This window comes from Giraffa tippelskirchi, chromosome 12 (genome assembly GCF_054371585.1).
Source record: "Giraffa tippelskirchi isolate mGirTip1 chromosome 12, T2T-mGirTip1v1.2.pri, whole genome shotgun sequence".
Lineage (NCBI taxonomy): Eukaryota > Metazoa > Chordata > Mammalia > Artiodactyla > Giraffidae > Giraffa > Giraffa tippelskirchi.
Window position 1 is genome coordinate 20,360,702 of NC_137286.1, and position 16,617 is coordinate 20,377,318.

The following is a 16,617-nucleotide window of genomic DNA, read 5'->3' on the forward strand; positions in this document are numbered from 1 at the left end:
GTGACTTTTACTCATTAGACAGTATATTGCAAAATGTTTATTATAATTTCATCATCTTTCATGAATCTCAAAATTTTCCTGAAATTTAAACCAAACTTTGGGCATGAGAATGCCTTGCTTTTCTGTTGAAATATTATCCCTGTGTTAAAATGGAAGCTAACATTAATTGCCCATTTCTTTTGTATAGGTTTTATGCCAGCCAGAACTTAGCAGACCTAATGAGACCGTCAGGCATTATTATTACTTCTATTTTATACATGAGTATTTGAGACACTTGTCACAGGACACATATCCAGCAAATGGCAGAACTGGAATTTTACCCAGGTCCATATGATGAAATAGTATCATTGAATAGAGGGAAGAAACGCTGGTCAGTTTGTATGCTTCAAGATTCTTCAGTTTAGTTTTTGGTTTGCTCACCGATGCTCCATAGCAACCAAATGTCTAGCCCTTGGTACCTTGAAGCCTAACTGGGAGGACCTCAGCAGATCCTCTGCCTGTAGTTGAGATGCCACTAAATGACTGGGCATCATTAACTAGTGCAGCTCCCTTGATAATCTGTCTCCATTCTCTCTTGTTTTTTAGGTATGAAGTGAAGTGAAGTGAAAATCACTCAGTTGTGTCCGACTCTTTGTGACCTCAAGTTCTATACAGTCCATGGAATTCTTTAGGCCAGAATACTGGAGTGGGTAGCCTTTCCCTTCTCTAGGGGATCTTCCCAACCCAGGGATCGAACCCAGGTCTCCCACATCGCAGGCGCATTCTTTACCAGCTGAGCCACGAGGGAAGCCCAAATAGAAGTCAGTATAATTTATTCTAACTCTTCAGAGAGGCTGTGAGAAATTGATACTCTTTCATTCTCACAGATTCCCAGGAAACCCCTACCACTTGAGGTAGTTTCCACCAGAGTGGAAATCGGTGTCTCTTTTTTTTTCGAGGGGGGGGAGGATACTTCTGAGTTTCCCTGGTGGCTCAGACAGTAAAGAATCTGCCTGCAATGCAGGAGACCTGGGTTCGATCCTTGGGTCAGGAAGATCCCCTGGAGAAGGCAATGGCTACCCACTCCAGTATTCTTGCCTGGAGAATTCCATGGGCAGAGAAGCCTGATGGGTTATATAGTTCATGGGGTCCTAGAGAATCGGACACGACTGAGCAACTTAAGACTCTGGTATACCCTTGATTCTTAGAGCAGGGCAGATCAGTCCAAAGGGCTCACTTTTTGTTAGAGTTATAAAATGTATGATCCAGTTTCAAAGCCAGTCTGTGTGACTGAGTCATGACACCAGCAATTTATCCACCAAGATGAGACTCTAAGTTGGAGAAAGTAAACCTGAGAGCTAACATTGCACAGAGACCTCTGGCATTGTCAATTGTCACTTTATTTTTTTAAATAATGCCAAAACAGTTCATACGTTACATTTATAATATTTAACTCAACATATCTAAGTAAACAGAAATAAAACTAAAGTTTAACTATGTGAATCTTTAGCTTTAGTTATCTTGAAAGAATCTGAAAGTACACATTTCCTTATTTAATGGTGAGACATATGAGTCACCATAGTACAAAATTAGTCATGACTGAAAGACTAGCTTTGAATAATTATATTCATGACAAAAATAATGATATTACCATAATATAAATCTGCTCAATAAAGGGCATGTACTCATATAATTTTATAGAGCAAAGAAATCACTGGTGCAATAAATGTTTCTCAGCTACTCCTTCAGAACAGGGATATCATTTTTCTCAAATAACTCGAACATTGAAAAATTCATATCTGATGATAGCCTTTCACTTTTGATCCCAGAGAAAATCTCTCCACATATTTTATTTATTTTACAGTAGACATTCAGACGTATTTTTACTTTACATTCACTGTGATTAACAGAATTAACTGCCAAGCTCAGACTAATATTAGTGTTTGATACAATTTTCATTGTTTACATTAAAGAATCATACTATTTTCAGTAAAATTTTATGTTAGGTAGTCACATAATTCTTCTTATTTGCAGTTCATGTAGTAAGGTGTGTGTGCTAAGTCACTTCAGTTGTGTCTGACTCTTTGCGACCCCATGGACTGTAGTCTACCAGGGACCTCTGTCCATGGGATTCTCCAGGCAAGAATACTGGAATGGGTTGCCATGCCCTACTCCAGAGGATCGTTCCGGCCCAGGGATTGACCCTGTGTCTCTTATGTCTCCTCCATTGGTAGGTAAGTTCTTCATCACTAGCGCCACCTGGGAAGCTCCTATAGTAAAGTATAAGTTACTAACACTAACGGCTTCACCAATTCCCAGGGTTTAATTAGAATGCCATAAAATGTATACAGAATGTGGAAACACAAAAGCACACCAAAATAGTGCTATGATTTTAGAGTCAGAGAAACCTGTATTAAAATCCTTTACAAACCACTAATTCACTATGAGCACCTAATAGTTGCTGTAAAATACAAACACTGCTCCTTACATCTCCACAATATAGACTAAGGTTACCTATCGTGAGGCCACTAGTGGGTCCTCTTGTTCAAAATTCTTCTTGTACCATCAGTTTTAGGGAGACACTGTTCATTCTTTACCAAGTGATTCTTTTATTGATCTTCAAACTTCTTTTTGAGTCCATTTTTTGTACCACCAGTAAAGTTCAGTTCAGTTCAGTCGCTCAGTCATGTCTGACTCTTTGCGACCCCATGGATTGCAGCACGCCAGGCCTCCCTGTCCATCACCAGGTCCCGGAGTTTACCCAAACCCATGTCCATCGAGTCAGTGATGCCATCCAACCATCTCATCCTCTGTCGTCCCCTTCTCCTCCTGCCCCCAATCCTTCCCAGCATTAGGGTCGTTTCCAATGAGTCGACTCTGCATCAGGTGGCCAAAGTATTGGAGTTTCAGCTTCAACATCAGTCCTTCCAATGAACACCCAGGACTGATCTCCCCTAGGATGGACTGGTTGGATCTCCTTGCAGTCCAAGGGGCTCTCAAGAGTCTTCTCCAACACCACAGTTCAAAAGCACCAATTTTTCGGCGCTCAGCTTTCTTCACCATCCAACTCTCACATCCATACATGACCACTGGAAAAACCATAGCCTTGACTAGATGGACCTTTGTTGGCAAAGTAATGTCTCTGCTTTTAAATATGCTATCTAGGTTGGTCATTACCTTCCTTCCAAGGAGTAAGCGTCTTTTAATTTCATGGCTGCATTCACTACCTGCAGTGATTTTGGAGCCCCCCCAAATAAAGTCTGACACTGTTTCCACTGTTTCCCCATCTATTTCCCATGAAGTGATGGGACCAGATGCCATGATCTCAGTTTTCTGAATGCTGAGCTTAAGCCAACTTTTTCACTCTCCTCTTTCACTTTCATCAAGAGGCTCTTTAGTTCTTCTTCACTTTCTGCCATAAGGGTAGTGTCATCTGCATATCTGAGGTTATTGATATTTCTCCCGGCAATCTTGATTCCAGCTTGTGTTTCTTCCAGCCCACTGTTTCTCATGATGTACTCTGCATATAAGTTAAATAAGCAGGGTGACAATATACAGCCTTGACGTACTCCTTTTCCTATTTGGAACCAGTCTGTTGTTCCATGTCCAGTTCTAACTGTTACTTCCTGACCTGCATACAGGTTTCTCAAGAGGCAGGTCTGGTGGTCTGGTATTCCCATCTCTTTCAGAATTTTCCACAGTTTATTGTGATCCACACAGTCAAAGGCTTTGGCATAGTCAAAGGCTTTGGCATAGTCAATAAAGCAGAAATAGATGTTTTTCTGGAACTCTCTTGCTTTTTCAATGATCCAGCAGATGTTGGCAATTTGATCTCTGGTTCCTCTGCCTTTTCTACAACCAGCTTGAACATCTGGAAGTTCATGGTTCACGTATTGCTGAAGCCTGGCTTGGAGAATTGTGAGCATTACTTTACTAGCATGTGAGATGAGTGCAATTGTGCGGTAGTTTGAGCATTCTTTGGCATTGCCTTTCTTTGAGATTGGAATGAAAACTGACATTTTCCAGTATTTATGAAATATGAAAGATGTTGTGTTTTTCTTCTGCTTAAAATCCATCCATCCGTGTATCATCCACTTATCTATTTATTCTTTATTATATTGTCTCAGGTCACTTCAATGGTTTTGATTTACAATTCAGCTCTGTAGTTTATTATTTAATATTTTGTGTGATTCAAAGGAAAGTCAATACAAGCTATAAAGTGGGGGAGAATTAAAAATTGAAGATACATTTTCCCATTTTTTATCATTTAAAGAAAAGTTATCTTAGATTATAAAGGTTACAACTGCATTCATCATGTTGTGATCTGTTAAAATTTTTGGATACAATTATCTGAAATTAAATAAACTCATGCTTGCAACATAATTTTTAAAAAATACAACACAATAAGTCATTCCAAAATGAAACTCTCACATATCATGTACAAGTAATTCTGGTTTTATAGTATTATTAAAAGTCCAAATATAATGAGATACTCTTACAGTGGACACAGATGCTTAATATATGCTTGATTATCCACCCATCCATTTGTTACTCGAGAAGCCTGTGCTGGATTATCTAGTATGATCTCTTCTCTATTCTCTCATTTCAGTATTGAGAGGTTCACTAATTAGAGGTTCAGTATTAGAGGTTCACACCCCAAACCTAGTCTAAAGGGAGTCAAGACCCTAGGCTGCCATAATCACTAATGAGAAATGTATGCTTTAGATTTTAATATATCAAGCTTGCAAATTTAGAAAATTATATACTAGGTAGGATGCCCTAGAAACTATTCTGTATTATACTTTTTAATCTAAGAAGAAATAACTTTTAGAATGTAATATACTTAAGCAGTCAGGTTCTCACATCTTCAGTGCACTTAGAACATACATAATGATTTTTTAATTCTGCTTGTCCTTTTCCAAAAACAAACATCTGTTTTGCTATAAACACTGACAAAGATATACATTTTAAGCAATCCAGTTACTTTTACTCCAGAAATTATCACAAAGCTCAGAAAAAAGAGCATATTTACAGAGCAGAGTTTAGTTTTCTCTTGCCCCGCCCCTGCCATCAAGACTGGATACAGTGAGATATTTTTCTTTATTTATTTTAGGATTTCTTATTTTGGCCTTTTCTTTTTTATTAAAAAAAAAAGCCTTTAATATTTCTTATAAGGCCATTTTAGTGATGATGAACTCTTAGTTTTTGCTTGTGTGGAAAACTCTAAGTCTCTTTCAATCCTGAATGATAACTCCACCAGGTAGAATGTCCTTGGTTGTAGGTTTTCTTTCTTTGAGCACTTTATTTTTTTTAATTAATTTATTTATTTTAATTGGAGGCTAATTACTTTACAATATCGTAGTGGTTTTTGCCATACATTGACATGAATCAGCCAAGGGTGTACATGTGTTCCCCATCCCAAACCCCCCTCCCACCTCCCTCCCCATCCCATCCCTCAGGGTCATCCCAGTGCACCAGGCCTGAGCACCCTGTCTCATGCATCGAACCTGGAGTGGCGATCTGTTTCACATACGATAATATACATGTTTCAATGCTATTCTCTCAAATCATCCCACCCTCGCCTTCTCCCACAGAGTCCAAAAGACTGTTCTTGACATCTGTGCCTCTTTTGCTGTCTTGCATATAGAGTCATCATTACCATCTTTCTAAATTCCGTATATATGTGTTAGTATACTGTATTGGTGTTTTTTTTTCTGACTTACTTCACTATATCATTCCACTCCCTTCTGGCATTCAAAGTTCCTTCAAGTGTACTTTACATTGCAGTTATTGTATTCTTCAGTTCTGATTGGTTGTTTTAAAGCTGTATATATACAGTGGACTATTACTCAGCCACACTATTTGTGACAACGTGGATGGATGGGAAGGTTATTATTCTTAGTGAAATAAGTCATACAAGGATAAATACTGTATGCGTTCAATTATATGTGGAATCTAAAAAACAGAACAAATGAAAAAATATAGCAAAACAGAAACAGATTCGCAGATATAAGAACAAACTAGTGGGTTGCCGGAGGGAAGTGGGAAGGGGGAGTGGTGAAATAGGTGAAGGGGATTAAGAGATACAAATGGCCAATTATAAAACAAATAAGTTACAGGGACATGATATATAGCACAGGGAATACAGTTCATGTTTTACAATAGTTTGTATGATATGTAATCCATAACACTAGTGACTATGTTGTACACCTTAAACTAATAGCACTTTGTAAGTTGACTCTACTTCAATAATTTTTTTTTAAGTGGGTACAAAGCCAATTGTTGGGCACTATTATGGAAGTTTGCTGTCCCTGTTAGTACTTTCTTCTTTCTTCCTCAGTGACATTACATCTCTTGCTTTAGAATTCTAATGCAAAAATCACATAGGTTCAGATGTAAACAGCTCACTTACAGGGCTTCAACATCTTGAATTTGCCAGAGGATAAGATGTGCTCCTTCCTAAGAGAATATAATTCTTAAATTAGAGAAGAGCTTCTCAAGTGTAGTAAACTTTCAGAAACATTTGGAATCTTTGTGAGAAATGCCCTAAATCCTGATGCCTAAATGCCCTAAATTCCTAAATTCTTGATCATGCAGATTCTGACTCAGCAGGTCTCAGGTGGAGTCAAGGAACCCAGTCAGTGAAAATTAACCACCAACCTAGAGAATGACTCTTTAATTATAGATTTCAGGCATCAGTGACTAAGTCAAAGGTTCTTTCTGACAAGGCTGGCATCAGGTTGTGGTGATAGTTTTAAAATTGTTTACTCTAGGGAATCAGGAGATTAGGCTAATGTGTTTTGTGATTTCAATGTGAAATAATTGTAATTGATCATCTTTAAGATCTGGTTTTCGATTTTCTACTTTAGCCAGCTTTATAATTAACAAATAATAAATGATGGACTGCTCCCAGAGAGCTAGTATTGCCTGTCCCTTTGTTGTTTTTTTTTTTAATTAATTAATTTATTTTAATTGGAGGCTAATTGCTTTACAATATTGTAGTGGTTTTTACCATACATTGACATGAATCAGCCATGGGTGTACATGTGTCCCCCATCCCGAATCTCCCTCCCACCTTCCTCCCCATCTCATCTTTCAGGGTTGTCCCAGTGCACAGGCTTTGAGCATTTCATGCATCAAACTTGGACTGGTGATCTATTTCATACATGGTAATATACATGTTTCAATGCTATTCTCTCAAATCATCCCACCCTTGCCTTCTCCCACAGAGTCCAAAAGTCTGTTCATTATATCTGTGTGTCTTTTGCTTTCTTGCATATAGGGTCATCATTACTATCTTTCTAAATTCCATATTATGCGTTAATATACTGTATTGGTGTTTTTCTTTCTGACTTACTTCACTCTGTATAATAGGCTCCAGTTTCATCCACCCCATTAGAACTGATTCAAATGCATTCTTTTTAATAGCTGAGTAATATTCCATTGTGTATATGTACCACTTCTTTCTTATCCATTCGTCTGCCAATGGACATCTGGGTTGCTTCCAACTCCTAGCTATTGTAAGCAGTGCTGCAATGAACACTGGGGTACACGTGTCTCTTTCAATGCTGGTTTCTTTGGTGTGTATGCCCAGCAGTGGGATTGCTGGGTTGTATGGCAGTTCTATTTCCAGTTTTTTAAGGAATCTCCACACTGTTCTCCATAGTGGCTGTACCAGTTTGCATTTCCACCAACAGCGTAATAGAGTTCCCTTTTCTCTGAACCCTCTCCAGCATTTATTTTTTGTAGACTTTGATAGCAGCCATTCTGACTGGTGTGAGGTGGGACCTCATTGTGTTTTTGATTTGCCTTTCTCTGATAATGAATGATGTTGAGCATCTTTTCATGTGTTTGCTAGCCATCTGTATGTCTTCTTTGGGGAAATGTCTGTTTAGTTCTTTGGCCCATTTTTTGATTGGGTCATATCTTTTTCTGGTATTGAGCTGCATGAGCTATTTGTATATTTTTGAGATTAATTCTTTGTCAGTTGCTTTGTTTGCTATTATTTTCTCCCATTCTGAAGGCTGTCTTTTTACCTTGCTTATAGTTCCCTTTGTTGTGTAAAAGCTTTTAAGTTTAATTAGGTCTCATTTGTTTATTTTTGCTTTTATTTCCATTACTCTGGGAGGTGGGTCATAGAGGATCCTGCTGTGGTTTATGTCAGAGAGTATTTTGCCTACATTTTCCTCTAGGAGTTTTATAGTTTCTGGTCTTACATTTAGATCTTTAATCCATTTTGAGTTTATTTTTGTGTATAGTGTTAGAAAATGTTCTAGTTCCATTCTTTTACAAGTGGTTGACTGGTTTTCCCAGCACCACTTTTTAAAGAGATTGTCTTTTCTCCATTGTATATTCTTGCCTACTTTGTCACAGATAAGGTGTCCTTAGGTGCGTGGATTTATCTCTGGGCTTTCTATTCTGTTCCATTGATCTATATTTTTGTCTTTGTGCCAGTACCATACCGTCTTAATGACTGTAGATTTGTAGTATAGTCTGAAGTCAGGCAGGTTGATTCTTCCAGTTCCATTCTTCTTCCTCAAGATTGCTTTGGCTATTCGAGGTTTTTTGTATTTCCATACAAATTGTGAAATTATTTGTTCTAGTTCTCTGAAAAATACCATTGGTAGCTTTATAGGGATTGCATTGAATCTATAGATTACTTTGGGTAGTATACTCATTTTCACTATATTGATTCTTCTGATCCATGAACATGGTGTATTTCTCCATCTACTTGTGTCATCTTTGATTTCTTTCATCAGTGTTTTATAGTTTTCTATATATAGGTCTTTGGTTTGTTTAGATAGATTTATTCCTAAGTATTTTATTCTTTTCATTGCAATGGAGAATGGAATTGTTTCCTTAATTTCTCTGTTTTCTCATTGTTCGTGTATAGGAATGCAAGGGATTTCTGTGTGTTAATTTTATATCCTGCAACTTTGCTATATTCATTGATTAGCTCTAGTAATTTTCTGTTGGTATCTTTAGGTGACATGTAGAGAATCATGTCACCTGCAAACAGTGAGAGTTTTACTTCTCCTTTTCCAATCTGGATTCCTTTTGTTTCTTTTTCTTCTCTGATTGCTGTGGCTAAAATTTCTGAAGCTATGTTGAATAGTAGTGGTGAGAGTGGGCATCCTTGTCTTGTTCCTGACTTTAGGGGAAATGCTTTCAATTTTTCACCATTGAGGATAATGTTTGCTGTGGGCTTATCATACATGGCTTTTATTATCTTGAGGAATGCTCCTTCTACGCGTGCTTTATGGAGGGTTTTTATCATAAATGGATGTTGAATTTTGTCAAAGGCTTTCTCTGCATCTATTGAGGTAATCATATGGTTTTTATCTTTCAATTTGTTGATGTGGTATATCACATTGATTGATTTGCAAATATAACCTTTCAATACTGAACCAGGAAGAAACAGAAAATCTTAACAGACTCATCACAAGCACGGAAATCAAAACTGTAACCAAAAATCTTCCAACAAACAAAAGCCCAAGACTAGATGGCTTCACAGGTGAATTGTACCAAAAATTTAAAGAGCTAACACCTATCTTACTCACACTCTTCCAGAAAATTGCAGAGGAAGGTAAACTGCCAAGCTCATTCTATAAGGCCACCATCACCCTAATATCAAAACCAGACAAAGATGCCACAAAAAAAGAAAACTGCAGGCCAATATCACTGATGAACATAGATGGAAAAATCCTCAACAAAATTCTAGCAAACAGAATCCAACAACATATTAAAAAGATCATATATCATGACCAAGTAGGCTTTATCCCAGGGATGCAAGCATCCTTCAATATTTGCCTGTCCCTTTAAATTGAATATTGCTATGGACATTAAGTGGTTTTCCAAGTGGTGCTAGTGGTAAAGAACCCACATGCCAATGCAGGCAACATAAGACCCCCTAAAGAAGGAAATGGCAACCCACTCCAGTATCCTTGCCTGAAGAATCCCCTTGTCCCTGGAGAATCCTGGACAGAGGAACCTGGAGCGCTACTGTTCATGGAGTCACAAAGGGTCAGACACAACTGAAGTGACTCAGCATGCATGCATGGACATTTAAACAACTTCTATTTAAGATCAATTCACATATCAGTTAGAAGCTGCTGCTGCTGCTGCTGCTGCTGCTAAGTCGTCTCAGTCGTGTCTAACTCTGTGCGACCCCATAGATGGCAGCCCACCAGGCTCCCCTGTCCCTGGAATTCTCCAGGCAAGAATACTGGACTGGGTTGCCATTTCCTTCTCCAATGCATGAAACTGAAAAGTGAAAGTGAAGTTGCTCAGTTGTGTCCGACTCTTAGCAACCCCATGGACTGCAGTCTACCAGGCTCCTCCATCCATGGGATTTTCCAGGCAAGAGTACTGGAATGGGGTGCCATTGCCTTCTCCAATTAGAAGCTAGCCCTTTTTAAATAAGGCATTTAAAAAGGAACTTGTGGTGGAAGTTAGTATCTTAATTTTAGAAATGGAGAATAAGGGTGAAAACAAAACTGACAATTATGGGAGCAAATTGAGTATGATGTGGGAATGATACACTGTCCCTTGGGAATTAATGGCTGGGAAGGATTATTACTAGGGAATCTGGGCTTATTTTTCTGTTCCAAGATTTGAATCACTGAATTTAAGCTTTATGTCATGAACTGTAGGTGACAGAGTTACTTTCCCTTCAACATTCATCAAATATTAGAGTTTGACCTTGTATGAGACTCAGGGAGACGTGGGTAAGAAAACTATTCCACTTTGCATTCATAGTTTCAAGAACTTCAAGAAATAAGTGGTAAAGAAAATGCAAACATGCCATGTCATCATTTTGTTTGCTTACATAGTCCAAGCAATTTAGAATTAGAAAATATGTCACATTCAACTCTCCCCTAAGGGAAATACCCTAGTAAGATTGAATGGTTTTATTGTTCATTATTATTGTTGTCTTATGAGCATAAACTTCATTAAAAGAGTGGAAATAAAATAACACTGGGATTGTTCTTTATATAACCAAAGACACATGAGCTCTGAACTGGCTATAATTAACTTTGTGAGCTTGGGCAAGCTTACTTCACCTCTAGCTTGCAGCTTCCTCATCTGTAAAATGAGGAAGTTAGACTGGACAACTGTTAGCATGCTCTGTTGGTGGAACATGGTGAGAAGTGGCTTGACCTGACTCCTGGTACAGGCAGGATGGTTGGCAGTGAGGGGCGGTTATTCATAGAATTTGTACGAGGATGTGTTTATACATTTTACACAAATGCACTGCCTTACCAGGACAGATCACATTTTACGAAAGCTTTAACAAGCATGTTAACTCTTCCTAGCACTTTGCTTACATTAATTCATTAAACACAATAAAACTATAAACTATGTACTATTAATACTGTCATTTCCATTTTACAGATAAAGACTTTGAAGCACAGAGAGGTTAAGCAATAAGCCCTGAGTTACGCAGCTAGTAACTGGCAAAGCCAAGGTTTGGATCCAGATTGTGTGAGGCTCCAGGGGATTTGGATGCTTAACCACTGTGCTGTGTCACCTCTCTGCTAGGCTGTGTGAGGAACTTGTTTAGATCTCATTGCTAAAACTGCATATGGGTGTGCTGAGTGGGGGACTGGCTGAGACACTGATGTGGCATCAATAACTTTATTGAGAAGTTAAAGCAGGGTTGCTGAAGCAGAAGTGCAACGTCTGTTACAGGAAACCAAAATGGTAGTTTCACCAGGCACAGCCACACTGATGCCTAACAGCTGTCACGAGCCCTTTCAAGGCTGGGAGTAGTGAGGAGCTGATCGCAACATCTAATCTGATGATGCTCCCAATTTCATGACCCTCCACAAGTCCTTCATGAAGTGCTGCATTTGTAAAACATACCGAGACCACCAAAACTGCTGTCTCTCTAGCTTATAAACCAAACACACAGTCTGCCTACGATTACATGTGCTTTCCCCCACCCAAAAGTTCAGGCTAACTTAAAAAGCAGCATTGACAGTGAACAGTCTAGTGTTGGTCTTACTATAATGGAATTCTTTTCATGTTTTACTGTTAATTGTGCATGAGTGCTAAGTCACTTCAGTTGCATGTGACTCTTTGAGACGCTATGGACTGTAGCCCACCAGTCTCCTCTGTCCAAGGGATTCTCCAGGCAAGAATACTGGAGTGGGTTGCCATGTCCTCCTCCAGGGGATCTTCCCAACCCAGGGATTGAACCCATGTCTCCATGTCTCCTGTGACTCTGCATTGCAGGCAGATTCTTTATCTCTAAGATGCTGGAAAAGTCCCACTGTTAATTGTATTTGACATTAATTTCTGAATTGTGAGCTTTTATGCTAAGGATCTTTCTCTTCCACCTTTCAATATTTCTTAGGAATATCTGTTGAATTTTACTAAATACTTTTTTGGTACTTATAAATATTGTCATATCTTTTTTTTTACTCTATTACTTTAATATTAATATTTAATGAACATTTCTATTATTGAACTGTACATACCTTTCATAACAGGGCATGTTGGGCTACTTTAAAATAGGGGTATTAAAAAAATAAAATAAAATAAAATAGGGGTATTATTACAATTTTGTAAATACAGAAACAAAGTAACTTAATCTTACCAAACAAAACTGTGCTAACCTATAATACAGCAGAAACCACTGAAGCAATCTCAGAATCATTTTTGAAATGATTTTCATTACATGTCCATTTCTTCTTTTGTCTGTCAAAGGTTCATTTCTTAGTAAATTATTTTCCTAGTAACTAAATATTTAGATCCACAAAACAAAGTAAAGTATACTAATTCTGTGAGAATTTTGCTCTTAGGAGATTCTTAACCAGTGGAACCTCAGCTTAGAAGGTTACCTCTCTGCATAGGAAAATTCAAGATGTGAGAAGGGACAGCTCATAAGCATACAGGCTCATCCATCATTTTTTAAGAGAGATTAGACTAAAGGGAAAAATCAAATTTCCCCTCAGTTCAGAGGTAGGTTTTCTGTGAGATTAATGCTTTGGTTAAAGATCTCCTTTGTTCCTAGAAAACAAATGAAAAAAACACTAAAGCAATTGGTTCTGACAAGAACAGAATCCTTATCTTTTCTGGACACAGTAGGCAGAAGAAGGTGGGTACCTGCTTTCTTTGTGGAAGATTAAGTGATTTTTAAAGGTTGAGAAATTGGAAAGCTCCCTCTGAGAACTCCAGACCTGAATATGAGACAGGCTATGCCTCCTTCAAAAAAGAAAGCAGAGCACTCAGCTTGAAAATGTGGGTTTGGGACTCAGAAGACCAAGTCTTCCACTTACTATCCATGCAACTTTAGATAAGTCACCTAATCTCTCAAAGGCCTCAGTTTCTTTATCCTTAAAATGGTGAAAATAACACATTCTCCTAAGGGTGAACCAAACAATGTACAGTACTTAGTTCAGTGTCTGGTACAGTATAAGGTACTCAGTGAGTGCATGAATGGTAAACTGCTTCAATTGTGTCTGACTCTTTGCAACCCTACAGACAGTAGCTCTCCAGGCTCCTCCTGGGATTCTCCAGGCAAGAATACTGGAGTGGGTTGCCATGCCCTCCTCCAGGGGATCTTCCCAACCCAGTAATCGAAATCACATCTCCTGTGTTGGCAAGCAGATTTTTTTCCACTAGCGCCACCTGGGAAGTCCCCAAAGTACTCAATAAATGTTAAATAAATACACATACATATGCTCACAAGCATACATTTTGAAATATTTTTAAAGCTTCAAGAAACAACCAGAATTTCCTTGCTGAGTCCTCTGGTTTCAAGGATACAGCTGAAGAAGTGCCCTGAGACATATGGATTGTTAATCTAATCCAGTTAATCCAGTCTCTATGGGGTAAGCAGAGCTGTACCTAAAAGCTTGAAAGCTGGGGGAATGACTCTTGTGAAAATTTACCAAAGGGCATGTTTACCCCAGTGAACAGACAGTTTTTGCAGCACAGAGGTCTTCCTCATAGGAGGATTTGACTTCTTTCTGGCTTAAAAACTAGTGACAAATCTGTGCTATAAGCAAGAACACACAGAAAGGGAGAGGGTAACATTAAAATATTCTGCCCCCACCAAAATTCAAAAATTAGTATATTTAAAATTAAGAATTAACTATTGATCAAATTAAGTATCTATGGATGGAATTAAATGTTCTTACTAAATTATGACATACTGGTAAAATGAAATATTGATCAAAATGATTTCAAAATTAATTTCACCAAATATGACACAATAAGAAGGCAGCCTGGTCCGTAAGGAACACCATACTTGGGACAAGTGGACTCTCTCCTTGGCTTCCCCTTTCTGAGTCTGTGGAACACTTCAGAGATATTTATTAACCCAGCCGTGAGACCTCTCCAGAAAGTCATCACTTTATTAGCCTTACTTCATTCCCACCTGGGCGAACTGGGCAGGTGAAGCTAAAAGTTCCCAGGTTGCTCTAGAATTCTCCCATACCAAATTGTGGCAGAGTGCCTCACACTGTATGGCTCAAGTGGAAATTTCCTCTTGATGTTTTGCAAGCCAGCTGCCCAGGTTCTAGGACAGCCAGAACCAGCCCTAAGGAAGTCAACCAGCTCTGAAGCCGCACCAGCCATGGTCCCTGCACCTTGGTTTGCTTATTCATGGAAGGAAGAGATGACCAAATTCTTTTCCAGGCCACCTGTGAGTCCTTGCATTTCCACTCTGAGAACCCAAAGCTCTTGCCTTTGGGGGGGAAAAAAGTGCAATTAGGTTCCGTTTGGAACGGCCAAATTAGAATCAAAATGAATATGAAGAACCAGCATCTGTGAATCTTTTCCTAATGGATGTATAACTGGGTTTAAAGTTTCTGACACATTTAGACTGAATGCTAAGTCACCCGACCATCTGGCTCTAGGACAGTTATGCAAAGGGCTGCTCCCCACCTGTGCACGGAGAGCATTTTTATTAACATCCTGCTGGGCAGGCGCACGCATAAACAGACACTGTGATTGGTCCAAGGTCAAAAGCCAAAAAGATTTGAAAAACAGTTGGACTGGGAGAACAACCAAATAAAGCCCGTTTCTGGTGAAAATTATGTCTGTGAAGCAGCGAGGTGCAAGTAAAGAAAAGCCAAAAGACTGAAGCAGGACAGTACAAAGACTAGCCTTTTGCTTAGATTTAAAAGCATAACTATACTGAAAGCTTAACTGTCCTTTCGTAAATCCATTTCCTTTTCACAATTGCTGGTAAGAGATGACTTTGAAAATGTTCCTGATCCTGGATATGTTCATATTAGCACTGCTGGTCACCATCACCTGACTGTTTTTGCCAGTTGTCCTTTGCAAAATGTCTGTTTGCCTGCAAAAATGTAGTCCTTGATATACATATCAGTGCAGTTCAGTGCCTCAGTCTTGTCCGACTCTTTGCGACCCCATGAACCGCAGCACGCCAGGACTCTCTGTCCATCACCAACTCCCAGAGTCCACCCAAACCCATGTGCATTGAGTCGGTGATGCCATCCAACCATCTCATCCTCTGTTGTCCCCTTCTCCTCCTGCCCTCAATCTTTCCCAGAATCAGGGTCTTTTCCAATGAGTCAGTTCTTTGCATCAGGTGGCCAAAGTATTGGAGTTTCAGCTTCAACATCAGTCCTTCCAATGAACACCCAGGACTGATCTGCTTTAGGATGGACTGGTTGGATCTCCTTGCAGTCCAAGGGACTCTGAGAGTCTTCTCCAACACCACAGTTCCAAAGCATCAATTCTTCAGCACTTAGCTTTCTTTATAGTCCAACTCTCAAATCCATACATGACCACTATATATATATATATATATATATATATATATATATCATATATTTGTGCTTCAGAGATAACTCACTCTAAGTTTGATTACTTTTCCTTAATTAAATATAGATTTCTATGACTCCCAGGTGTCTGGAACAAATCTGATTAAAAACAGGATTCCCACCCCCTGTGCTAGGCTGAGACTGTTCTGCTTTGTTTATTAGTAGGATGAGCACCTGGATGGTGGTCTACACTAGCACACACTCAGTCCATGAAGTCTCTCCTTCTCCAATTTCCTCCACTGGGTTACTGATTCCTTTAACAGGGAACACAAGTAGAAGTATGCCTTAAATTTAGGTATCACTGGGAGAGGTGATGTGATGTGTTCCCCTGGAATTCAAAGAGCCAGAGGACTAATCCCCTCTTCCATACTTCACAAAAAGAATTTTATCTTCCTTGAATATTTCTATATCATCCCGGGAAAAAAAAAAACACATTATTTCCCAGAATACTAGAAATGAGACAGATGTATGTTTGATTTCTCAATATGTCAGAGCCCATGAGGTAGGAACAGAGGTTCCCATCAACTTGTGGGCTGTGGCTCAATAGAACAGCTACTATTTACATGATCACCTGCTAATGCCAGGCATTGTTTTCAGTGTTTCTCATCTACTGTCTCATTTAATCTTTATAACACCTCTTCAAAGATGGCACAAAGGAATAACTCCTGTCTTATAAACGAGGAAAATGAGGCTGTGTTGGGTTGGAGCCGCCAAGAAACAGATGCCTATTTGGGATTAAAACCACAAGAATCTTATCAGGGAAAATGTCTGAATGAAAGGAAAGAGGAAAAGAGCTGGGAAGCTGAGAGAGCCAAGGAACCACGAGCTGATTCTGTCC

The 16,617-nt window shown here is 38.9% G+C and overlaps 2 long non-coding RNA genes across 2 annotated transcripts in view; one reads left to right on the plus strand and one right to left on the minus strand.

Annotated features, from left to right (window-relative positions):
• Window positions 1-16,617, minus strand: part of LOC145528813 (uncharacterized) — a 319,839-nt gene that overhangs the window by 104,110 nt on the left and 199,112 nt on the right. The window lies entirely within an intron of this gene.
• Window positions 670-12,382, plus strand: LOC145528815 (uncharacterized). Its single transcript, XR_014070719.1, has 2 exons — window positions 670-800; window positions 11,374-12,382. It is a non-coding gene; the product is annotated as an uncharacterized LOC145528815 (long non-coding RNA).